Source organism: Stomoxys calcitrans, chromosome 2 (assembly GCF_963082655.1).
Source record: "Stomoxys calcitrans chromosome 2, idStoCalc2.1, whole genome shotgun sequence".
In the NCBI taxonomy this organism is placed as follows: domain Eukaryota; kingdom Metazoa; phylum Arthropoda; class Insecta; order Diptera; family Muscidae; genus Stomoxys; species Stomoxys calcitrans.
In genome coordinates, this window is record NC_081553.1 from 171,144,535 (window position 1) to 171,172,523 (window position 27,989).

Here is a 27,989-nt window from a genome sequence, read left to right on the forward strand (position 1 = left end):
TATATAGCAGCTATATCCGATTTGGCCCGTTCTAGAAGTTAACCTACGTGCATCACAAAAACACATATCTTTGGCGAATTTCAGCTCAATGTCTCAATTTTTGAAGGCTGCAGAGTGATTACAACAGACGGACGGGCAGGCACACGGACATCGTTAAATCGCCTTAGAATTTTACGACGATCCGAAATATATATGCTTTGTAGGGCCGGACCACCACCTACGTTGGTGGTACAAAAATATGAAGCCACACTCATATTTTAAACCGCTCAATTTCGTAACACAATACAGTGGTGCCAAAGTAAAAATTATTACTATAGCTCTGTAATATTTGAAGAAATAAGGAAGGAAAGCCTTTTCCCAAGAAGAAAAGAGAAATGAAAGGACGTGGATGAGAGCTTATCGAGATATTCACGAGTCACGTTGAAGTTCAGGAAAATGTATCCAAGAAGTAAACATCAAACCGATAACTATGGTACAACACATCTTGCTGTAAAGAGAAAGAAGTTAAACTTGTAACAGATAGAAATATGGTGCTTATGATATAGAAAGAATATTTTAACCAGCTAGTGATATCTGATAGTGGTGGCGGCATGGTAAGCCCAGAACTAATTCCTGATAACGGTGTAAAATGTATATCGCCCAGTCGGAATGGTGTCAACTGAAGAGTAACAAGGCAGCAGGAACCTATGGATTATCAGCTTAATAATTTACACCTAAAGTTACCCCACGAGGTCTATTCATCAGTTCATCGGCGCAATCAGGCGGGAGGAAAGCAAACCCTCAGCATACCATGTCCCCTATACAACAAAATAACACTAAAAATGTTTCAATCAAAATTTATCCACACATCCCATTAACATGCCATTCAACAACAGACAACACCTCACTCTCTTTTCTCTTATGTTTGCAATTTTACTCCCACTAAAAATACAAACGAAGTTTTTTTTAATAACATCAAAAATTGTTTTGTGTAAAATGTCCCCAACCTCATGGGCCAACTCTTATAAAAGAGATGTAGTTATGCTTGATCTATTGTTTCCATTATTCCCTTAATTGCACTTTAAATCCATATGCTAAAAACTCTTAAATTAAAAAGCTTTTATTTCCTAAAACCTTTTGCAAATATTCATAAAAAATTTATTTGAAATTTTAATTGACATTTAGTTAGCACAATTTGCACTGAAATCAATGTTTGTTTTAATTTTATAGTAGGCATGTTACAAATTGTAGAGCCCTAAATATTTTGGTTATTGCTTCAATAAGTCCTCTTAATGAAACAATGCCACTCTTTATTGAATTTTTGTCAATTGTTTAAACAAATACAGATCTGCTTTGAGACTTGAGAACTGCGAAATTGTAATTGTTCAGAGTAATTTTGGTTTGTTTTCTTTTTCCCACTTTATTAACATTTGTAGACGTTAATTAACCGGTGAACTCTATGGCCACAGATGTTTTATTTCAGCAACAAATGGCTTCTAAGTACAACGATTACAAATTTGACATTTTCTCTTGCATCCTTCCTAAAGTCCTACTGATGGCAGTAGGATTTGACGTTGTTCTTATCCAGGAACCATGGAGGAATGGTTCATGGACTAAAAATTCCTGAATTCAAACTACTCAAGGGTACGGGGAATGGAAGTCACAAAGCCTGTATTCTTGCAAAGTGTAGTTTAAATGTTTATACCCACCACCGAAGGATGGGGGTATATTCATTTTGTCACTCCGTTTGCAACACATCGAAATATCCATTTCCGACCCTAAAAAAGTGTATATATTCTTGATCAGCGTAAAAATCTAAGACGACCTAGCCATGTCCGTCTGTCTGTTGAAATCACACTACAATCTTTAAAAATAGAGATATTGAGCTGAAACTTTGCACAGATTCTTCTTTTGTCCATAAGCAGGTTAAGTTCGAAGATGCTATATAGGACTATATCTTCATATAGCCCCCATATAGACCGATCCTCCGATTAAGGGTCTGAGGCCCATAAAAGCCACATTTATTATCCGATTTTGCTGAAACTTGGGACAGAGAGTTGTGTTAGGCCCTTCGACATCTTTCGACAATTTGGCCCATATCGGTTTAGATTTGGATATAGCTGCCATATAGACCGATGCGCCGATTTAGGGTCATAGGTCCATAAAAACCACATTTGTTATCCGATTTTGCTGAAATTTGCAACAGTGGGTTATTTTAAGCCTCCTGACATCTGACGTAAATATATTTCAGATCGGTCCATATATAGATATAGATGCCATATAGACCGATCTCCCGATAGAGGGTCTGAAGGCCATAAAAGCTTAATTTTTTATTCGATGTCGCTGAAATTTGGAATAGCGCCCAGTTTTAAGCCTCCCAACTTCCGACCCAAATATGGTACAAACCGGACTTTATTTAGACACAGCTATCATATGGATCGATCTGTCGATAAATGGTCTGAAGCCCATTAAACTTTATTTTTAACCGTTTTCGCTAAAATATGAAACAGTGAGTTATTTTTAGCCTCCTGATACCCAACATAAATAAGGTTCAGATCGGACTATGTTTAGATATAGCTGCCATATAGACCGATCTGCCGATAAGGGGTCTGAAGCCAATAAAAGCGATTTCCCTGAAATTTGAAAAAAACGAGTTTTTCTGAGCCTCGCCATATCCAACCTTAATATGGTTCAGATCGGTTTATAATTGGATACATCTGCCAAAGAGACCAATATTTTGTTATACAAAATTGAATAGTGACATATATTAGACCACTCAATGTCCGTTCCGAATTTGGGTGCTTAAGTTATCAAATTTTCACCGGAATATGATGAAATGTGTTTTACATATATACCCGACGTGATGGGTATCCAAAGTTCGGCCCGGCTTAAAACAAATCCAGGATTGAATTCTGCGGCTCCGTGGAGGATAGAAACATAGAAACATAACTTAGGTCGAAATCCCTGGAGATATCCTGTCTCGGCAGCAACATGCATATAGTAAGGGCAAATCCACTAAAACAGCCCTTCACGACCTAGTCGGCTACATAGAAGACTCTCTCGCTGTCAAGGAATATACAATGATAGCATTTCTTGACATTGAAGGTGCTTTGAATAATTTAAAACGGACGTCAATTATGAAGGAGTTGGAGTGTCTAGGCATCAACTCTACCGTAAGAAAGTGTATTAAAGCCTTACTTACTAAAAGATGCATACGGCGGGTTGAGGATCTGTGTATATAAAAAGATGGGTCAGCAGAGGAACACCTTAAGGGGGTGTACTGTCTCCTTTACTTTGGAATATAGCCATTAACAATATATTATTGTCTCTGGAAGAAAAAAGCCTTAAAAGTGGTCGCGTATGCTGATGATGTGGCAATTGCGGTTAGAGGAAAGTTTCCCAGCACTCCAAGTGTTATACTTCAGGAAGCTCTGCGTGCAACAGCAAAATGGGCCACTAAAAGTGGTCTAGGTATAAATCTGTACAAGACAGAAGAAGTCTTCTTCAGCAGGAGATACAAGTTGAATACAGTGGCACCTGTCTCCTTCGGAGGAGAGAATGTTCCATTTACAGAAAGCGCAAAATACCTGGGTTTTTGGCTGGACAGGAAATTGAACTTCAAATCCAATATTATGGAAAGAGCAAGAAAGGCAACTTTTGCCCTATACACCTGCAAGAGAGCCATTGGCAAAAGTTGGGGACCGCGTGTCATGCATTAGTTATATACCATAGTTGTCAGACCTATTATGCTGTATGGTGTTGTGGTTTGGTGGACGGCGCTTCAAAAATCCACCTACTGCTCAATACTTAACCGGATCCACCGGAAGGCTTGTTTGTGCATCACAGCCGCACTGAGGACGAGACCATCTGATGCACTGAATTTAATGCTACATCTTATGCCTCTGGACATTGTAGCTAGACAAATTGCAGCGACCACTGCCGCGAGGTTAAGGGCGATTTCTCATAAGTCATGTGACAGCTACGGACACTGTGTTATCCTTGATACAATATATGATGTTTCAGGCTGTGGTGATTACTCCCTCCCTAAAAAGTACTGTACCACTATTCCTGATAAAACCGATTGGATATACCTGGTAACAGAAGTTACATAGACTTCTATACGGATGGTTCCAACCAGGTGGGCTTTGGGGTGTACTCTAAAGATCTAGAACTGGTCATATCTAGAGATGGGCGATGGGTAAATACCGAAAAAAGTATTTACCTGGTTAATTGGGTAAATACCCGGATATTTATCCATTTATACCCAAAAGCTGGGTATTTATAATTTTGCAGATATCTTGAGCATAAAAACATATTGCAAAAAAATTTCGATGATTTCGTATTCTTTGTATATAAACTTGATCGGCTGATCTCATAAAATCGGATTATATTGTTATAGTTATGTAACCCTTATATAGAACGATCTCCAGACATAAAGTCTTGAGGCAATAAATTGGTAATTTTTCATCCGATTTCGATAAAATTTAGCATATTGAGTTCTGATAGACTTTTACCCATTTCTGTGAAGTTTGGTTCAATTCCGACTATATTTGGATATAGCTGCCCTATAGACCGTCCGATCTCCTGGTATAGGGTATTGAGGCCATAAAAGATTCATTTATTACCCGAATTCGATTAAATTTGGCACAATGTGTTTTGGTAGAACCACACCCTTTACTGTTGAATGTGGTCCAGATCTGACCATATTTGAATATAGCTGCCATATAGACCGATCTCCCGATATAGTGTAAAGAACCAATAAAAGGAGCATTTTTCATTCTATTTCGATGAAATTTGGCACATCGAGTTTAGATACCCCTCTTAACCATTTTGTAGAATACCGTCCAGATCGGACCATATTTGGATTAGTTCCCATATAGACCGATCTCCCGATATAGAGTATTGGGCCCATAAAAGGAGCATTTTACATCCGATTTTGATGAAATTTGTAACAGTGCGTTTTGATAGACCTCTACATCTTTGTACTGAACATCGTTCAGATCGGACCATATCCGGATATAGCTGCCATATGAACCGATCTCTAGATATAGAGTATTGAGCTCATAAAAGGATCATTTTTCATCCGATTTTGATGAAATGTCTTAATTTAAAAAGATTGTAGCGTGATGGAGGCTACCGTAACGCAGAGGTAAGCATGTCTGCCATTGACGCTGAACGCCTGGGTTCGAATCCTGGAGAGATTATCAGCGGTGGTTTTCCCCTCCTAATTCTGGCAACATTTGCGAGGTACTATGCCATGTAAAAACTTCTCTCCAAATAGGTGTCGCAATACGGCACGCCGTTCGGGCTCGGCTATAAAAAGTAGGTCCCTTATCATTGATCTTGAACTGGAATCGGACTGCACTCATTGATATGTGAAAATTTGCCCCTGTTCCAAAGTGGGATGTTAATGGGCAAAATTTGTAATTTTGCAAAAATTTGTATCGCGATTGCAACAGACGGACAGATGGTCGGACATGGTTCGATCGTCCTAGATTTTTACGACGATTAAGAATATATATAATATATAGAGTCGGATATTTCGAAGTGTTGCAAACGGAATGACAAAACGATTATACCCACATCCTTTAGTGGTGGGTATAGAAAAGCTATAAAATAATCTCTTTAGGTTCAAAAGTTTCAGATTTTGGACCACTAAATAAGATCCTGAGCCACTGTGCGCAACAACTTGAACAGCATCGTCTCGGCCGATTCTCGAAAAATGTTTTTGTAAACAAAATACACATTGAATTTACTCATCAATTGCCTCAAAATATTGTGCGAGGGTCGTCCCAAAGCTAGCTAACAAAGAAAACATAAACATTTTGAGAAAATTTTCTTTATTTCTCAACGTAATCTTTTTTTCCAGCAATTTTTAATAACTTTGATACCCTGTTTGCCGTAAGAACTGTCTAGCTCCTCAAAAAAGCCATCAACCGCAACTTCCACCTCTATATCAATGGCATTTTAATACCCTCCACCATAAGATGGGCTATACTAATTTCGTCATCCTGTTTGTAACTCCTCGAAATATTCGTCGAAGACCCCACAATGTATATATATTCTTGATCGTCATGACATTTTAAGTCGAACTAGCCATGTCCGTCCGTCTGTCTGTCGAAATCACGCCAACTTTTGAAGGAATAAAGCTAGCCGTGTGAAATTTTTCACAAATACTTCTAATAAGTGTAGGTCAGTTGGGATTGTAAATGGGCAATATCGGTCCATATTAAGATAAAGCTGCCATATAAATTGATCTTGGATCTTGACTTCTTGAGCCACTAGAGGGCGCAATTGTTATCCGATTTCTCTGAAATTTTGCATGAGATGTTTTGTTATTACTTCCAACAACTGTGCTAAGTATGGCCTAAATCGATCTATAACCTGATGTAGCTGTCATATACACCGATCTGGGGTCTTGACTTCTTGAGCATCTAGAGGGCGCAATTCTCATCCGATTTGGCTGAAATTTATCATGAAGTATTTGGTTATCACATCCAACAACTGCGATAAATGTGGTTCAAATCAATACATAACCTGATATAGCAGCCATATAAACCGATCTGGAATCGTGACTTCTTGAGCCTCTAGAGGTCGCAATTATTATCCAAATTGCCTGAAATTTTGTACGACGGATCCTCTTATGACCATCTACATACGCGTTTATTATGGTCGTCTATATACGTCTATAGCCTGATACAGCTCCCATATAAATCGATCTCTTTATTTTACTTCTTGAGCCCCCTTGGGGGCTCAAGTGGCTGACATTTTACACAGGTCTCCAACATATAATTCAATTGTGGTCCGAACTGGACCATATCTTGATATCGCTCTAATAGCAGAGCAAATCTTTTCTTTTATCCTTTTTTGCCTAAGAGAGTATATAAGATTCGGCCCGGCCGAACTTGGCTCGCTTTTACTTGTTAATTTTGTCCGATTGGTGCCTTCATATGCCATTGGGCATAAATTTGACTTGTCCCTATTACATTGTATTTTGTATACAACATTTGACTCGCCTTCGTCTTTATCTAAGTTTTTGTCCTACTAAATAAACTACCTATGGTTTTCTTACTTTTGAATGCTAGCCTAATGTTATTTTTGTCATAAAAGTCCGAGTTATTAAGGCGTTCTGAAAACCCAGGTATGGATGTTGATGATATAAATATTTTCGGTGAATTGTGCCTTTCCGTGTTTGTGTCTGTTTGTTTTACGTGTTTTTTTATACTAGTTATAGTGTTTTGTGGAGAATTCATTTAATTTTTATACATGGCGAATTTTCTTTTCGTTTTCCTTATAAAATATTGTGTCGCTTGTTTCAAAAACTCGGTTTATAAAATTTGTTGCCGTATAAATCTTTATTCTCCTGGGATGTTTGGAGTGGAAGTTGATAAGTCTTACTGAAGTCGTATCTTTTTGAAACCAGTTTAATTTGATCTGATTTTCGTGTCTGCACACCATTGTGTCAAAATATGGTAATTTGTTGTCCTTCTCGTATTCCATTGCAAATTGTATTTGCTTTTCAAATGCGTTTGCCACCTTTAGTGTATTCTCCAGTTCCGTTTTCTCTATGATGCAAAATATGTCGTCCACATATTTCGTCAAGAATCTTGGTTTCTTGATCAGTTTTCTTATCGAAACGTCCAATAATTCTTCCACTATAACATCCGCAATTATGAGTGATACGGGGGATCCCATTGTCATACCTTTTCTCTGTTCGTACACTTTATCGTTGTATGTGAAGTATCTCGAGTCTAGTATGCATAATGAAGCATTTCCAAGAATAGATCCATTGGAATCTTTGTATGTCTCTTCACGGTAGTCCATTGCTCCTTGATTGTTTTTATTGCTAAGTTGACTGGTACGCTTGGAAATAATGACACGACATCGAACAAAACTAATATTTTGTCTGCTGATCCTATTCTTAAATTGTGTCCCGTCCTTAACATTGTATTGGCACTTTTTCGTCAAGTTATTAAGTATGTCTGTTAGATATTTCGAGATTTTTAATAACTTCGATACTATCTATCTTCTCAATCGCAATTTTTTAAGTTTGGAAACAAAAAAATAATCCACAGGAGCTTAATCTGGCGAATAAGGTGCGTGCTGAAGCAATTCGAACTTAGTTTCATGGATCTTTGCAATTTTTTTTAATATTTACCAATTTTTTCCCACATTTACAAATTCACTGAAATCATTCACTTTTGAGTATTCCAATAAAAAAAAGTTGCCAATTTTCACTTTCATAGTACCACCACCATCTCTATATATAGAGTCGACAACTTTTGGAATCGTCCTCTTATATATTATTTTTTTTTTGTCCAGGCCAATCGATTTTTAATGTGAGGAAAATTGGAAATGACCCCGTTTTACACTTGTCAGGGTCTACTGCTCCATCTTTCAACCAAACTGCATGAAACTTGGTACATGTTATCACCATTATTAAAAGAAACCAAAAAAAGAAACGACCACGTTTTATGATAGTATATAATATTCATACTTGAGTTCTTTCAAGTAATCCTTATATAACTGCGATTAACTGTTACCAAATTTAGCTGGATACCAAGTAATCGTTTGGTAAATAGTCAACATTCAGCAGGAAACTCATGTCGCAATATTTGATTTTTGCCACAATTCTTGGTAAGACTATCAAAATACTTTCTAAATTTCGAGTAAATATTGTTGTCTTATTTTCCCTGGCATAATCCATTTGAATACTGTGATGGATAATAATTTAAAGTTTAACTTTTCTGCACGTTTTACTTTATAATGCGACTTGTAAATACAGGCAAAAATAATATAAATATCATAAAAAAATATATAATAATTGTTCTTCACATCAGACTGAAGAGGAATAATTGCATTACGACAGTGCCTTGGACTGACAGAGCTAAAATAGTCAACAAAAGATGAAGTAGGCCTCCCATATCCCAGTGCACATGACTCCCCCATGTGAAATACGATGGGTGGATGACTGAATGGATAGTTGGATGGATGGATGGCGGTTTATCTTCTGAGTACAATACTTAGTATATATTTAATAAATTACAAGTATCTCCTAGATTAAGCACGTAGTAGATAGGTAGGCAGTTAGGTGGGCACGCACGCGGGTATGCCTTGGTATTTAGTTTATCGCATATTCCAATTAAATATTCAACTTTACGATTCTCGTCGATGTAGTTAAATGTACTCGCTTTGTGTGCCAACGGTGGCAACAACAACTGTAATAATATGAGAAATTAAATAAAATGTGGAGATAGTTGGAGGTATTATTAAAGAGAGAGAGAGAGAGAGAGTGTGGTACATTGGGTTAATATATGGACTGTCCAAGTTATTAACGATTTTTGGTATTGCATACCATACTAATTTACATTCTACATATTCAGAACATTCGTTCTTATTTTTAAATATCCTCCTGTAGCAGAAATAAATACCTTTCATATGTGTCTTAAACCAAAATTAACGTTATGTTTTTAAACAGCAAAACTTTTTTGGTGTCTGAATATTAAAACATCTTCTGAGTTTGTCCTTGAAACCTGGGAGCTCGATTTTGATTTTAAACTTCTTTTACTACTTCCTAAATAGAATGACAAACTTCTTCAAATGGGTGCTTACCCACCTTAATGTATATACTACATGCGCTGATAGCTTTCTTTGAATGCATGTTTTTTATGCAGTCTCCCCCATTTCTGCGAGTAAGCCACATTAAGTAAACACAGATATGCTAATATGTTCAAATACATTCACATATCTATTGTGTTTAGCAATGAATTTTGTACTAAACCTGTACTAAACCAACCGAACTAGACAACATTCTAAATTCTACAGTCTGATTGGCTTTCATAACGTCGTCTAGATAGCAGAACACTACGAATGAGGGCTACGACTGCAAACATCGCAGCAGTTGTCGCAAAACCGAAATACAACAACCACCTATTAGTTGTCAACAACAACAATTGGCATCTTTTTAAAGTCTAGATTGCAGACTAGTGATGATAGATTTCATTATTCATTATTTTCTGATGTTCTGTTGACAGTTTTAACGCCATTGAGACTATTGATTCACCGGCACATGGTATGAAATAGGTCAACATGTTATTGGTATGCTTGGCGCAGTATCGTTACTTTAAATAAAAGCTATTTTATTTGAGGAGGATATTTATTAAACTGGGTGTAAAAAATGGCTATGGCGGGATGAAGGCAGCATTGATTCTAGTTTCGTTTAAGTAGTTAAATACCGGATTTAGAGAGTCTCTTGAAAAAATGTATTTTTGAAACACCTCTACCACCCTCCATTTTTTTCCTTTCCTTTCCTTTTTTTCCTTTTAACCCCAATAAGCGAAATATGAAATATTGGGAAAATGGCACTTTATAGGACGCACCTCCGATTTGGTATGTAGACATAGGTTGTCCCAGTTCCTCAGTGGAGTGTTCATTGGCAAATTTTCATTTGCAGATGTTGTTCCAAGGAACACGAAATTAGAGTCCATTTTTTGGGGTAAAGGCAAGTGGAAAAACTCCCCCTTAATGAGAAGTATTCCAACCTAGGCAAGTTGTATATCCGACGAAAGATATTATTGAACCCTGTAAGAAGCTATGAAGCCTAAAAACTTATGAACCCCCTACACTGAAATGAAGTTGGCCCAAAATTTAAGATTTTTCCTTAATCGTAAGATTTTTGCATTGAAAACGAGGCAAAGAACAAAAACTCTAAATTAATATGCTATCTTTGGATTAAATTTTTTATTTACTAACGGACTTGAACATTCATTTCAAATTTTGATCGCTGTTTGGTTTTTATTTTACTTTATAGATGAAAAATTATTTTTTTGAACTTAACTTTTAGGTTAGATTGAAAAGAAGGTGCATATATTAATCCGCCCAGGCCACTATGGACATACACCTAATATCTAGAATAGTGTCCAGTGCCCTAGCGGGCGTGGTCCTCATCGCTCCGCCTATGCCAAGACAACATGTTCTCTGAACCTATTGTATGATCCTTATGTTGCACTTTTTCTCCATAGCAGTCCACCAAACTACTGAGGCGTTAGTAAGTATTGGTTTAATCACGCTCCTGTAGAGCCAGTAGATTATCCTCGGATTCAGGCCACATTTGGATCCTACGGCCCGTTTACATAGTGACCAACATTTGTGAGCCTTCTCAGTACGCTCCTGAATGTGACACTTCTAATTCAGTTTCCTGTCCAACATCACACCTAAGTATTTGACCTTGTCAGACATCGAAATTGTCTTATTGTGGAAACGTTGTGCGTTAAATTCGCCCACCTTCGTCTTCCTCGTGAACAGGCATATTTCAGTCTTCTCTGGGTTAACATTGAGACCTTTTTTTGTCTTCAATAATATGACGCAAAATTAAGGATTTATTGACCTGCAGTTTATAATAAACAAATAAAAGGGTACTAAGTTCGACCGGGCCGAATCTTAGGAACCAACCCCCATGGATTCTGCTAAATTTATACAAGTAAACGCGTGCTAAGTTCAGTCAAGCCGAATCTTATATAACCTCCCCCATTGATCGCATTGGTCGAGTTCTTTTCCCGGTATCTCTTTTTAGGCAAACAAAGGTTAAAAGGAAAGAATTGCTATGCTATTGAAGCTATACCAAGTTATGGCCCGATTCGGATTAATTGAATGTTGGAGGTCATAGTAGAAGTCATTGTGTACAATTTCAGCCAATTCGAATAAGAATTGCGCCCTTTAGGGGCTTAAGAAGTTAAATAGGGAGGTCGGTTTTTATGGGAGCTGTATCAGGCTATAGACCGATTCAGACCATATTTGACACGTATGTTGAAGGTCATGGGTGAAGCCGTTGTACAAAATTTCAGCCAAATCGGATAATAATTGCGCTTTCTTGAGGCTAAAGAAGTCAGGATCCTAGATCGGTTTATATGGTAGCTATATCAGGTTATGAACCGAATTGAACCATACTTAGCACAGTTGTTGGAAGTCATAACAAAACATATGATGCAGAATTTTAACTAAATCGGTTAATAATTGCACCCTCCAATGGCTCAAAAAGTCAATATTCGAGATTGGTTTATATGGCAACTATATCAGGTTATGAACCAATTTGAACCATACCAGGTACAATTGTTGGAAGTCATAACAAAGTACCTCACGCAAAATTGCAGCCAAATCGGATAAGAATTGCGCCCTTTAGTGGCTTAAGTCTAGACCTCAGATCGGTTCATATGACAGCTTTATCAGATTATGAATCGATTTCAACCTTACTTGGCGCAGTTATTGGAACTTATAACAAAACACCTCGTGCAAAATTTCAGCGAAATCGGATAAGAATTGCGCCCTATAGTGGCTTAAGATTCCGAGATCGGTTTATATGGCAACTATAAAAACATGGACCGATATGGCTTATTTACAATTCCAACCGACATACACTAATAAGAAGTATTTGTAGAAAATTTCAAACGGCTAGCTTTACTCCTTCGAAAGCTAGTGTGCTTTCGACAGATAGACTGACGGATGGACCGACAGACGGACGGACATGGCTAGATCGACTTAAAATGTCATTACGATCAAGAATATATAAATACTACACAAAAAGAATGACGAAATTGGTATACCCCATTTTATGGTGGAGGGTATAAAAGGAGCCTTCTCATTGCATTGTGGAAATCGTAGCTGTTTAACATAGGGATTGTTTGCCACTAGATATTTCCGTCGGCTTTATTTCTTTTTAAATACACTAATCGTTAAGAATTCATCATTGATGAGGGATTATCCCAACGACGCCTATTACGGTGATAGGGCTGCTATCTTAAAGATTAATTAATGTCACAATAGTAGGCTTCTAAAATTGACATCAGTCGGTTGGTATATATATATAAAGGGTGATTTTTTAGCTATTTTCTTTTTTGGAAAACATCGTCGGTTTGATCTCAATGCATCCAGTAAAGTCACAGTTTAGTGCGGTTTATGGGCTGGTGGCATCATTGGAATGCACTTCATGATGCTAGTAGTGGCGTAACTGTGAATGGTAAATGCTCCCGTGAGATGATATCCAACGTTTTTTTGCCCAAAATGCAAGAGCTTGCCTTGCATGACATGTGGTTTCAACAAGACCATGTCACATGCCACGCAGCATGCGTAACAATGGACTTCTATCACTAAGGCGAGCGAGTTCGGTGAACATTTTATTTCACCTTCGGAATCGGTAAATTGGCCGTTTAGATTGTGCGATCTTAAAGCTCATGTCTATACAGACAAGCCCGCTTCAATTGACGCATTGGAGGAAAACATTAAAGCATTTATTCGTGAGATACCGGCCGAAATGTTGGAAATAGTATGCCAAAATTGGACTAAGTGGATAGGCCGGTCAAGATTGAGCTGTCACGGTCAACATTTGCATGAAATAAACTTCAAACATTAAATTATATGGACCGTACTATCGATTCAAATAAAGATTTCATGTATTTTTCTGAATTTTATGTGTTTTGTATACCCACCACCATAGGATGGGGGTATACTAATTTAGTAATTCCGTTTGCCACACCTCGAAATATTCGACTGAGACTTCATAAAGTATATATATTCTTTATCGTCTCGTCGTTCTGCATCGACATAGCCATGTTCGTCCGTCTGACCGACAGTCCGACCATCCATCCATCCGTCTGTCGAAATCACGATAGAGTACGACACGTAAAGCTAGCCGCTTGAAATTTTGCACAATTGTTTAATATCGATATAGGATATTAGGGATTGCAATTGGGTCATGCAGGTTCAGATTTAGATATAGCTTCTATATAAATCGATCTCCCGATTTGAATTCTTGGGCCCCTGAAAGCCGTAAATTTTGTCCGATTTGGCTGAAATTTTGCAAGTAGTGTTCTGTTATGACTTCCAACAACTAAGCCGATTACGATACGAATCGGTCTATAACCTGATATAGCTCTCATATAAATCGATCTCCCGATTTGACTTCTTGAGACCCTGTAAGCCGAAATTTTTGTCCGATTTTGCTGAAATTTCGTACGTAGTGTTCCATTGTAATTCCATTTCCAATAACTGCGTCATGTACGGTCCAAATCGGACTGTAACCTGACATAACTCCCATATAAATCGATCCCTCGATTTGGCTTCTTGAGCCCGTACAAGCCGCAATTTTTGTCCGATTTGGTTGAAACTTTGCATGTAGTGTTTTGCTATGACTTCCAACAACTGTGCCAAGAACAGTCCAAATCGGTCTATAACCTGATATAGCTCCCATGTAAACCGGTCTCTCGACCATCCTTATTCAGTTCCTAGAAGCTTTAATTTTTGCTGGTTTGACAGAAGTTTGGTATGTTGCATAAAATTATGCCTTACAACTTAATTCATTATACCCTCCACCATAAGATGAGGCTATAATAATTTCGTCATTCTGTTTGTAAGTCCTCGAAATATTCGTCTAAGACCCCATAAAGTACATATATTCTTGATCGTTATGACATTTTAGGTCCGTCCGTCCGTCCGTCTGTCTGTCGAAAGCACGCTAACTTTCGAAGGAATAAAGCTAGCCGCTTGAAATTTTGCACAAATGCTTTTTTTTGGGATTGCAAATCGGTTCATGTTTTGATAAACTGGTCTGGGATCTTGACTTCTTGAGCCGCTAGAGGGCACAATTCTTATCCGATTTGGCTGAAATTCGGCATGAGGTGTTTTATTAAGATTCCAACATCTGAGCTGAGTATGGATCAAATCAGTCTATAACCTGATATAGCTGTCATATAAACCTATCTGGGGTCTTGACTTCTTGAGCGTCTAGAGTGCACAATTTCCATCCGATTTGGCTGAAATTTTGCTTGAGGTGTTTTGTTATGACTTTCAACAGATGTGCTATGTATGGTTCAAATCGGTTCATATCCTGGTATAGCTGCCATTTAAACCGATCTGGGGTCTTGACTTCTTTAGCCTCTACAGGGAGCAATTCCTATCCGATTTGGCTGCAATATTGCATGACGTCTTTTATTATTACTTCCAACAACTGTATTAGGAATGTTGCAAATCGATCCATAACCTGATATAGCTGCCATATAAAACGATCTGGGATCTTGGCTTCTTTAGCCTCTACAGGGGGCAATTCCTATCCTATTTAGCTGAAATTTGGCATGAGGTGTTTTGTTATGACTTTCAACAAATGTAGTAGGATTAGTTCAATTCGGTTCATAACCTGATATAGCTGCCATATAAACCGATATGGGATCTTGACTTTTTGTTTTGGATAAAATTTAGCAAAATCCATGGCGGTGGGTTCCCAAGATTTGGCCCGGCCAAACTTAGCACGCTTTTACTTGTTTGAAAACTTCCTGTTTGAAACTTTCCTAAAGCTCTAAAAAAATCACCCTTTACTTACATGGGTTTTGTTGCCTTCATCTTAAGGCAATCGTTACAAGGGGTATATGGTATTGTGCCATCGGTTTTGTCCGACTTTTACCTTTCCTTATTTGTTTATGCCATATGAAATGCTTTTAAATTAAAATGTTTTAATTACAAACCCATACAGGTTTTATAGATCAAATGTTTCTGAAAGGCAACTTCATTATCGTAAACACCTTCCTCATCATCATCATAATTAGCATCGTTGATTGCTATCGGCGTGTATGAATGAATAAATAAATGGCAGAGCAACAGGCCACACAAATGATTCTACTCAGGCAATTCCCTTATTGTGGGATGACGAAGCCAGTGTTTAGTTGACTGCGCACGCTGCGGCGTTCGTTGTTATGGTAATGATTACTGAGACTATGATAATGATGAGCTAGATAATCGTAGCTACACGAGCCAATCAACCGACACACAGTGATGCAAATGTTGCTCGGAGGTTTTGTGTTGCTGACTGTTCGGTCTCTCTGTAGCTGTTGCGAATTGTTGCCATACTCAGAACACCGGCATAGCATGGCCCCTTTCCGTGTATCTGAATGTGGTCGTTTGTTTGTTTGCGATATGCTCAGATACTTGGTGGATCCAGCCAAACGAATTGCTACCCGCTGCCACCTACCTCCCAAGCATCAGGCAAAGTTGCTCCAATGTGTTGGCTCCATACAAAAACAGCTTCAGCCGCAACAATTTGCTCGTTTGCACACTCAGCCAGCCAGCCAGTCAGGCAGTCTTAGCCGTAGTCTCAAACAGGAAGGCAACCGAACCGGCTGTTCTTTGACGGAAATCCAACGAATTTATGTTCATTTCAAAGCCAGCAGGCGACATCGATCTATCCAAATCCAAACAAAAGCATCCGAAACATCCCCCTCTCATGTGAATGGAATAAAATATTCAACGCGTGTTTCTTTTGTGTTTTTCTTTTTTTTTATAATTTTTAATTGTGTTGTGGTTTTGTTTTAAAAAAATTTTTGTTGTTTTCGTTTAACAATTCGATCTACCATTTTATTGTTGTCAAAATGGCATGTGAAACAAGCATTTAATTTTCAAAAAAAAAAAACGGTGGTTTAATTTGTTTATAAATACAAGAGTGTTTGGCTAAATAAGCAGCAACGTGACATAAATAAATAGCTAATCCAGCTACCAATTCGAAACATAACATCATAAAAATATTAAAAAAGAGAAGAAAAAAATCATGGTTAAAAATTAAATGCAGTGACCGAATTTCAAATTTGCGCGCCCTCTATAGATTAGCATACGTTGTCCGAGAGTGTCATAGCAATTACCAAAACGCATTGCGACGTCTAATTATTGGCTAAACAAGTGTTGGCGGTCGATGGTGTTGGCTAAGAGATCCGGCGCCCACATTCTTTTAGAGCGAAAAATCAGTGTTTATTTACAACAACTGACGTCCCAAATGGGATTTAATTAATAATAGCAAAAATCAACACACAAGAAATAAATCACTTAAGTGTTGGGCATACAAAAAAGGTATTAATTGCAGAAAAAAAAAACATAAAAATATTTCAAATATTTCTGTCTTGCAAAACCCAGAAACAAGAATTTCTAATTAAAACGGTGTTATTCCTGGTGGAGGTGCTGCTGGTATCAAGTTCATAGATAAGAACAGAAAATATTATGTGTTGTTTTTGTTCTTTTGTTTTCTCCTCTGGTTTACGTAAAAAATCTTAAAATTTCTAAAACAAACCAAAAAAAAAGTAAACATCTGTATAGCAAACAATCATATTTACTCGAATTTGTTTAACTCTGAAGTGAGAACCTAATATAAAGAAATATCGCCTACAATAAAACAAATTGTACTGCAAAAAAAAAAATTAAAAATAATAATAAATATAATACAAAACATATATAATGCTATTGATCAAACAATAATAATAATAATACATCAATTAGTGTTTCAAACAAAACTACAAGGGAATGCGATATTCATCAGTGCAGAATCATGACTCATATATAGTTATAAAATAATGCAAAATATATTTAATAATTAGAATAATAAAACACAAAGTTAAGTATACCAAAAATGTTGTGTACAAATTCAGCGGCTATTCAAATACAAGATTTCTGGTCATAGACGTCATACAAGATGGGATATACTTTGTCAAGCAAATGGAACATAAAGCACAGCACGCCAAAAGATAATGACCGCACATTTTGGTGAAATGTTTTATAAATTTTGTTAAAGTTGTTGTTTGTTTAAGCATTGATTCATATTTGTTGTTGTAATTCTAAGCTAATTACTTTTTCAATGGGCCGAACTTTGGATACCCACCACCTTGGGTATATATGTAAATCACCTTTCGTCATAATCCAGTGAAAAATTCATAATTTATGCCCCCATAGCAGTTTTATCGAAATTCGACACGGATATTGAGTGGTCAGAACAAAATATTGGTCTTTTTGGTATACGACATTGATGTCGATAAGCCTAACATAAGTCAAATAAAATGCAAATTTTGCCCATGAACATTCCACTAAGGAACACCTATCAATGAGTGCAGTCCGATTCAAGTTTAAGCTTAATGATAAGGGGCCTCCTTTCTATAGCCGAGTCCGGACAGCGTGCTGCAGTGCGACACCTCTTTGGAGAGAAATTTTACATGATATAGTACCTAAATGTTGCCAGCATTAGGAGGGGAAAACCACCGCTGAAAATGTTTTCTGATGGTCTCGCCAGAATTCGAACCCAGGTGTTCATCGTCATAGGCGGACATGCTAACCTGCGCGCTACGGTGGCCTCCAAACATAAGCCACTGAGTCAAACTTGAGAGAAATCGCATTATAAATATGCCTTTAATGTCTATCTGGCATCTATATTCAAATCTGAACCGACCTGGGCGAAATTCAAAAAAGGATGTCGAGGGCCCAGACACAACTCACTGTCCCAAATTTCGGCGAAATCGGACAATAAATGCGGCTTTCATGGGCCCAAAACCTTAAATCGAGAGATTGGTCCATATGGCAGCTATATCCAAATCTGGATCGATCTGAGCCTAATTGAAAGAATAATGTTGAAGGGCCTAACACAACTCACTCTCTCAAATTTCTGCAAAGTCAGACAATAAATGCGAATTTTTCTGGTCCAAAACCCTAAATCGAGAGATCGGTCTGTATGACAGCTATATCCAAATATGGATCGATCTGAGCCTAATTGAAAAAATAATGTTGAAAGGCCTAACACAACTTATTCTCCCAAATTTCGGCGAAGTCGGACAATAAATGCGACTTTTTCTGGCCCAAAACCCTAAATCGAGAGATCTGTCTGTATGGCAGCTATATCCAAATCTGGACCGATCATAGCCAAATTAAAAATTAATAAATAACCCTAAATCGAGAGATCGTTCTATATGACAGCTTTACCCAAATCTGGTCCGATCTAGGCCATATTGCAGAAAGATGTCGAGGAACCTGACCTAACTCAGTGTCCCAATTTTTTTTCTTTTTATAATCACCACCAGCGAAGGATGGGGGTATATTCATTTTGTCATTCCGTTTGCAATACATCGAAATATCCATTTCCGACCCTATTAAGTACATATATTCTTGATCAGGGTAAAAATCTAAGACGATCTAGACATGACCGTCCGTCTGTCTGTTGAAATCACGCCATAGTCTTTAAAAATAGAGATATTGAGCTGAAATTTTGCACAGATTTTTTTTGTCGATAAGCAGGTTAAGTTCGAAGATGGGCCATATCGGACTATATCTTGATATAGCCCCCATATAGACCGATCGGCCGATTTAGGGTCTTAGGTCCATAAAAGCCACATTTATTATCTGCTTTTGCTGCAATTTCGGACAGTGAGTTCTGTTAGGCCCTCCGACATCCTTCGTCAATTTGGCACAGATCGGTTCAGATTTGGATATAGCTGCCATATATAGCGATCCTCCGATTTAGGGTCTTAGGCCCATAAAAGCCACATTTATTATCTGATTTTGCTGACAGTGAGTTGTGTTAAGCTCTTCGACATTCTTTTTAAATTTGGCCTTAATCGGTTCTGATTTAAATATAGCTGCCATATGGACGTATCTCTCGATTTAAGGTTTTGGGCCCACAAAAGACGCATTTATTGTCCGATGTCGCCGAAAGTTAGGACAGGGAGTTAAGTTAATACTCTTGACATATTTCTGCAATTTGGCATAGATCGGTCCAGATTTGGATATAGCTGCCATATAGACCGACTTCTCGAATTTAGGTTTTCTGGCCAAAAAAAGGCGCATTTATTGTCCGATGTCGCCGAAATTTGGGAGAGTGAGTTGTGTAAGGTCCTTCGACATCCCTTTTCAATTTGGCCCAGATCGGTTCAGATTTGGATATAGGTGCCACATAGACCGATCTATCGATTTAAGGTTTTGGGCCCTTAAAAGGCACAGTTATTGTCCGATGTCGCCGAAATTTGGGACAGTGCGTTGTGTTGGGCTCTTCGACATTTTTCTGCAACTTGGCCAAAATCGGTCCAGATTTGGACATATCTGCCATGTAGACTGATATCTCGATTTAAAGTCTTGGTCCCATAAAAGGCGCATTTATAATCCGATTTGACTGAAATTTGACACAGTGACTTATGTTAGGCTTTTCCACATCAGTGTTGAGATCGGTTTATGTTCAGATAAAGCTACCTATAAGACCAATATTTTGTTAAACACAATTGAACAATGACTTTTACTTATTAGTATTTGGTCCAAATCGGAACATATTTCGATATAACTTCTATGGGGCATAAGATAAGCAATTTTCACCGGATTTTGATGAAAGGTGGTTTAATATATACCTGAGGTGGTGGGTATCCAAATTTCGGCCCGTCCGAATTTAACGCCTTTTTACTTATTATTCCATAGGAGGAGGGTATAACTAAATTTTCCATGAACATTCCATTAAGGAACAGGGGATACTATTCTCATATCAATGAGTGCGATTAAAATTTTAAGCTCAATTATAAGAGACCTCCTTTTTATGTCGAGTCCGTACAGCGTGCCGCAAAGCGACACCACTTGGTAGAGAAGTTTTAACATGGCAGGATACCTTACAAATGTACCCAGCATTAGTAAGGGGATAACCACCGCTGAAAATTTCTCTGATGTTCACGGCTGGGTTTGAACCCATGCGTTCGGCGTCATAAGCGGACATGTTAACCTCTGCGCCACGGTGACCTCCATGTATACTTATTTCGTCATTCCGTTTGTAACACCCCGAAATAATCGTCTAAGATCTCATAAAGTACATATATCCTTTATCGTCTTGAAATTTTAAGTCCATTTAGCCAAGTCCGTGCGTGTATCCGTCTGTCGAAAGCACGCAAAATTTCGAAAGAGTGAAGCTAGGCGCTTGAAATTTTTCATAAATACTTCTAATTAGTGTAGGTCGGTTGGGATTGTAAATGGGCCAACTAGATCCATGTTTTGACATATCTTGCAGCCATATCTGTCGCATAACTTGCAAGGCAAGTTATGCGACACTAAAGGCCTACAGACCCATAAGCCTTACGTCGTTTCTACTCAAAACCAACTGCTCAAATACAAACACCATGCCTATATCAAGAGAAGGTCGGTGGAGACTGCCCTGCACGAGGTTGTGCATAAAATAGAAGAATCCTTTGATGCCAAAACGTACACACTGGCGGTAAGCATTGACATCGAGGGGGCTTTTAACAATGTGCGGAGCGACATACTGATCCAATCCTTAGACCTGTACCGGGTGGACCCGGTCCTAAGAGACTGGATTAACCATATGGTAAGGAACAGGTGGTTAAATTGTGTGACCTATGGCATAAATATAAGGGAGAAAGTGGCACAGGGCACGCCGCAGGGGGCATTTTATCGCCTGTCCTATGGGTGACCACCATAAATGACCTATTACGGATGCTGACTGAAGTATGCCTGTTCACGAGGAAGATGAAGGTGGGCTAATTTAACGCACCACGTTTCCTAAATAAGCCGATTTCGATATCTGACAAGGTCAAATACTTAGGTGTGATCTTGGACAAGAAACTGAAATGGAAGTGTCACATTCAGGAGAATACTGAGAAGGCTTACAGATGTTCGGCACTATGTAGACGGGCCGTAGGCTCGAAATGGGGCCTGAATCCTAGGATAGTTCACTGGCTCTACAGGAGCGTGATTAGACCAAGATTTACCTACGCCTCAGTAGTTTGGTGGACTGCTATGGAGAAAAAGTGCAACATAAGGACCATACAACAGGTTCAGAGAACATGTTGTCTTGGCATAGGCGGAGTGATGTGGACCACTCCCGCTTGGGCACTGAAGACTATTCTAGATATCCGACCCATTGACATACAGATTAAGTGTGAGGCAGCCACTGCGGCTATGAGAGTTAAAGCGTTGGGAGAATGGATTGAGGATGGGAGCAGCTCATACCAACGCGGTATAATCAAGGCGACGATAGGAAACCTGGAAGGAAGAGGAGAGGTTTCCGATCGGATACCTGAGATGAACCTTGAAGTCGAGTGCGACGCTCTGCTGCCATCTGCACACTCTTGGATTGACGGAACCCTAGTATTGCCATCCGGAAGATCATGTTACATGGATGGATCAAAGCTAGAGGATACAGTGGGCCTGGGGGTTTACATTGAAAACCCAGGGACTGACATCTGTTTTAGACTGCTTGACCATAATACGGTCCCGCAGGCGGAGATCCGGGTGATCACAGAATACGTGAAGTGGTGTGGTGCTAACGCGAGGACGTCGAGTGTGAACATCTTTACCGACAGTAAAATTGCCATAAGGGCAATAACAACCAGGTCGGTAAGGTCACGAACCGTCTTGCAGTGTAAGAAGGAGATTAACGTCTTCTCTGAAGATGGGAAAATCCGCATCGTTTGGGCGCCGGGCCATAACGGAGAAAGGGAAAATGAAAGGGCTGACGATTTGGCGGTGAAGGCCAGAGGACTGCCGTCAATAAACTTGGTTAACCTGAAGCCTTTCTGTTCGACGCAGTCCGAGTTAAGGGAGTGGGCGACGAATGTGCATGCAACATTGTGGAACACCGATACGGTCGGTAGGACGGCGAAAATCCTATGGGGGCATCCAGATCGCGAGAAGACAAGGCTATTACTGAAAGGAAGCAAGAATGAAGTCAATACAGCTATTGATATCATAACGGGACACATAGGACTACGAGCTCACTTATGTGTAGGGCATGCGGGGAAGATGATGAGACGTTGGAGCATTTCCTTTGTCATTGCCCGGCTTTCGCGTCCAACAGATACTGGTACTTAGATGGAGACACAATATCAGACATGAGCCAACTTAGGGGAGTGGCATTGAAAACAATTAAGGATTTTGTAAGTAGCACGGAATTCCTAACTTAAAATTTTCTTTTTAGAGGTTACTTTATAGATTTTAGAGCGCACAACAAGCCGATTACTGGCTTAGGTGTATGTCCATAGTGGCACGGGGCGGATTAGTATCTGCACCCTCTTTTGAACCTAACCTAACCTACCGCTTCCTTCCTCAGTGTTCCTCTTCTAGGACATTTTCGAATCGAGGACTATGCCTAGGTATTTCGCCTCCTTCGATAGTAGCTGGGTAACCCCGTCCAAGGACGGAAGTCTAAACTTCGGTATCTTATATCTATACGTAAACAACACCAGCTCCTACGCTCCAGCTCTACGCGTAAAGAGCACCAGTATGGTATACTCTTCCCCCTCTCGTGCTCGACACGAAAACATATCCTATAGTGATCAGATTTGATTACATTTGCTATAATTTTATGCCCAATGGGCAATTATATCGCCATCGTATTCATATGATTTCACGGAAGTTCATGACTCCTACTCACTATACATCTAAAATGTTTTGAAAATAAAACAAATTTAGGTTTACCTGCGTATATAAAATTAATTTTGCAAATTTGTGTCAACACGTTTCACCTATGTGTATTGTGATGTCGGATATCTAAAGGTTAATTTACCTCGACATTATTCGGTGCTTATATGCATAAAATTAAATATCTTCTAAAATAAGGCCACTTAAAACTTCTGAAACTAAGTTTAGTATGGTGGTTACAACAAATAATGACATATATATACAATATATAAAGCAATCGTATTTTAAGTTCTTCAATGAGTGCTGCATTACACCGTCTTGCATTTCTCTAGCGAATCGAGTTTAGAATTGCAAAAAAAAAACAAACAACAAACACGAGTACAGTAATAAAATACACAGGTTATTAATACTTGTTGTATATTTTCGCAGCTTACATCTCAATCTTTGTTATACCCACCACCGAACGATGAGGGTATATTCATTTTGTCATTCCGTTTGCAACACATCGAAATATCCATTTCCGACCCTATAATGTATATATATTCTTGATCAGGGTAAAAATCTAAGACGATCTAGCCATGTCCGTCCGTCTGTCTGTTGAAATCACGCTACAGTCTTAAAAAATAGAGATATTGAGCTGAAACTTTGCACAGATTCTTTTTTTGTTCATAAGCAGATTAAGTTTGAAGATGGGCTATATCGGACAATATCTTGATATAGCCCCCATATAGACCGATCCACCGATTTAGGGTCTTAGGCCCATAAAAGCCACATTTATTTCCCGATTTTGCTGAAATTTTGGACAGTGAGTTGTGTAAGACCCTCCAACATCCTTTTTTCAATTTGGCTCAGATCGGTTCAGATTTGGATATAGCTGCCATAAAGACCGATCGGCCGATTTAGGGTCTCATGCCCATAAAAGCCACATTTATCATCCGATTTTGCTGAAATTTAAGACAGTGAGTTGTGTTAGGCCCTTCGACATCCTTCTTCAATTTGGCCCAGATCGGTAGAGATTTGGTTATAGCTGTCATATAGACCGATTCGCCGATTTAGGGCCTTAGGCCAATAAAATCCACATTTATTATCCGATTTTGTTAAAATTTGGGACAGTAAGTCGTGTTAGGCCCTTCGACATGCTTCTTGAATTTGGTCCAAATCGGTCCAGATTTGGTTATAGCTGCCATATAGACCGTTTCTCCGATTTAGGGTCTTAGGCCCACAATAGCCACATTTATTATCCAATTTTGCTGAAATTTGGGAAAGTCAGTTGAAATTTGGCCCAGATCGGTTCAGATTTGGTTATAGCTGCCACATAGACTGATCCTCCGACTTAGGGTCTTAGGCCAATAAAAGCCACATTTATTACCCGATTTTGCTTAAATTTAGGAAAGTCAGTTGTATTAGACCCTTCGACATACATCTTCAATTTAGCCCAGATTGGTCCAGATTTGGATATAGCTGTCATATAGACCGATCGGCCGAATTAGGGTCTCACGCCCATAAAAGCCACATTTATTATCCGATTTTGCTGAAATTTGGGACCGTAAGTTGCCTTACACCTTATGACATCTTTCTTCAATTTGGCCACCGGAGGCCACCGTAGCGCAGAGGTTAGCATGTCCGCCTATGACGCTCAACGCCTGGGTTCGAACCCTGGCGAGACCATCAGAAAAAAATTGTATGCGGTGGTTTTCCCCTCCTAATGCTGGCAACATTTGTGAGGTACTGTGCCATGTAAAACTTCTCTACAAAGAGGTGTCGCACTGCGGCACGCCGTTCGGACTCGGCCATAAAAAGGAGGACCCTTATCATTGAGCTTAAAACCTGAATCGGACTGCACTCATTGATATGTGGAAAGTTTGTCTCTGTTCCTTAGTGGAATGTTCATGGGCAAAATTTGCATTTTTTTCAATTTGGCCCTGATCGGATCAGATTTGGATATAGCTACCATATAGACTGATCTCTCGGTTTACGGTTTTAGGCCCATAAAAGGTCGCATTTATTGTCCGATGTCGCCGAAATTTAAGACAGTGAGTTAAGTTAAGCCCCTCGACATACTTATGTAATATGGCACAGATCGGTTGATCGATTTGGATATTTTGGCTCGGTTTTGTGTTTTGGGGCCATGAAAGGCGCATTTATTATCTGATTTCACCGAAATTTGGGACAGTGTTTTGTGTTAGGCTCTTCGACATTTTCCTGAATCTTGGCCCAAATCGGTCCAGATGTGGATATAGCTGCCATGTAGACCGATATCTCGATTTAAAGTCTTGGCCCCATAAAATGCGCATTTATAATCCGATTGCACTGAAATTTGACACAGTGACTTATGTAAGGCTTTTCGACATCCGTGTCGTATATGATTCAGATCGGTTTATTTTTAGATATAGCTACTTCAAAGACCAATATTTTTTATTCACAATTGAACAATGACTTTTACTTATAAGTATTTGGTTCAAATCGGAACATATTTCGATATGGCTGCTATGGGGCATAAGGTATGCATTTTTCACCGGATTTTGACGAAAGGTGGTTTACGTATACATATACCCGAGGTGGTGGGTATCCAAAGTTCGGCCGGGCCGAACTTAACACCTTTTTACTTGTTTGTATTTGAACAACTGTTTACAAACTGTGGTTTGAATGTTTTTATAAGGAAAACTGTTTGCTGTTATAAGTGAATGAAAATTGGTTAATAAATTAAATAACTTCTCTTGTTGTTTTTGTAAACCTATTAGATTTTGTTGTTTATTCAATATTGTAGGTATTTATATTTGTAGTATAGAAATGAAAGGTACAAACTGGTACATGATCTTGCATTGAATATTTCAATAATAATAAATGCAAGTGAAGTTAATATATTTATACGTTTCCATACAAAACAAATATTAGATTGGAACAAAATTTCACTTTCAATATAGTATGTCGAAATCGATTGTTGTTTTCAAGAAATTTCCTTATGTCAAAATGATTAATATTTTCAAAATTTTCGGAGTTTCTTTTGGGGGTATAGAACACTGGAAAAAGCCAACGAAATTTTTTTGTTGCTTCCATGGGTTCAAGAAGTGAAACCGGGTGATCGGTTTATATGGGAGCTATATCCAAATCTGAACCGTTATGGCCCATTTACAATCCCCAACAACCTACATCCACATTAAGTATCTGTGCAAAATTTCAAGCGGCTAACTTTACGCGTTCGACTGCTATCGTGATTTCGAAAGACGGACGGACGGACGGACATGGCTAGATCAAATCAGAATGTCGAGACGATCCAGAATATATAAATGGTCGCAGATCATTATTTCGAGGTGTTAAAAACGGAATGACTAGATAAGTATCCTATTGTGGTAGGTATAAAAAGTTACGGCCTCTAAAAGGTTGGAGAAATAGAAAGTGGTAAACTTTGACATCATGTATCCCTGCCTGTGTTTCACATATGGGCAATAATAGCACGTTGTATACAGACCCACTTTCAAATAGGCCTCTTTAGCTAAACAAATTGAAATATCGATCTGCACCTTGAAAGTTATATGTATTTTTGATCGTCTTGTATTTCTAAGACGACTTGACAATATGCGTCTGTCTATTAAAGCCCCTTGCAATTATGATCTGATAAGTTTTTGATCGTTAGGGAACATTTTAAGTTAGGAATTCAATGCTACTTATAAAATACCTAATTGTTTTTCGTGTTACTCCCCTAAGTTGGTTCATGTCTGGTATTGTGTCCCCACCTAAGTGCCGGTATCTGTTAGACGCGAAAGCCGGGCAAGGACAAAGGAAATGCTCCAACGTCTCATCATCTTCCTCGCATTCCCTACATATGCTATCACTTTCCGCACCGATTTTACATAAGTGAGCTCGTAGTCTTATGTGTCCCGTTATGATAACAATAGCTATACTGACCTCCTTCTTCCTTCCTTTCAGTAATAACCTCGTCTTCTCACGATCTGAATACCCCCATAGGATTTTCCCCGTTTTATAGACCGTTTCGCTGTTCCACAGGGTTGCATGTGCATTCATCGCCCACGCCCTTAACTTGGACTGCGTCGACCCAAAAGGCTTAACATTATTGGTCGTTGGAAGTCGTCAGGATACAATTAGAGGAAAACGGGTTTAAAGAGCACTTTTATATCCATAGAAGTACTTAGAAACCTAACCGTTAACTTATTTAAGACTCTAATCGTATCTATTTTGGCTCGTACATTTTGCATATATGTTGCATAGTTTTTGCATAAAAAATGCATATTTCAAATATCCACTCATAACTTGTTTTCGTACACCAAATTAAGCCTAGATACAAATTTTGGGTAAAATCGGCCCATAAACAGAAAGTGCATATATATCCACCTTCTAATCATTAGGGACAGAAAATGGCTCATATAGGTTAATATCTGTATATGGCAAAAACTGATCCTTACTCCGCGCCTACGCCCCAAAATTTATCCTATTGGACTGAACTTCAGTATTCCTTTCCCTGACTAATTCGTACATTCATACACTTGTTTTGGTATAGTCTAGCAGAGCAAATTAACATATCTTTATGCCATTGGAAATTTATTAGATTTTTGTTGACGGCTAACTTCATGAATTTTAATGAATTTCGCTTTGAATGCGATTTAATTAATGGTGATAAGGCTTTTAATAAAAATTTTCAATAAATTGATCAGATAAATAACCGCTCAGACAGGTATGTCCCATAACAGTTTGACTAAAATGTTACTTCTATTCGCCTTTACTAAAAGTTTTTTTTGTCATTGAATACTGGCATTGGATCTTCAATTTTTTAACTCTTTTAGGAATCTTATATACCC

General features: G+C 38.5%; 1 protein-coding gene across 2 annotated transcripts in view; it reads left to right on the forward strand.

Moving 5' to 3' along the window:
• The window catches only part of LOC106081645 (G protein-activated inward rectifier potassium channel 3), a 294,704-nt gene that overhangs the window by 142,502 nt on the left and 124,213 nt on the right, over positions 1–27,989 (forward strand). Inside the window, exon 1 of one of the 2 annotated variants that reach the window (XM_013243758.2) lies at positions 16,033–16,860. The exons of the other annotated variant lie outside the window; for it this stretch is intronic. The gene's annotated coding sequence lies outside the window, so the exon portion shown is untranslated. Of the gene's footprint in view, positions 1–16,032; positions 16,861–27,989 lie in introns of those variants that run through there. 2 annotated transcript variants of the gene reach the window in all.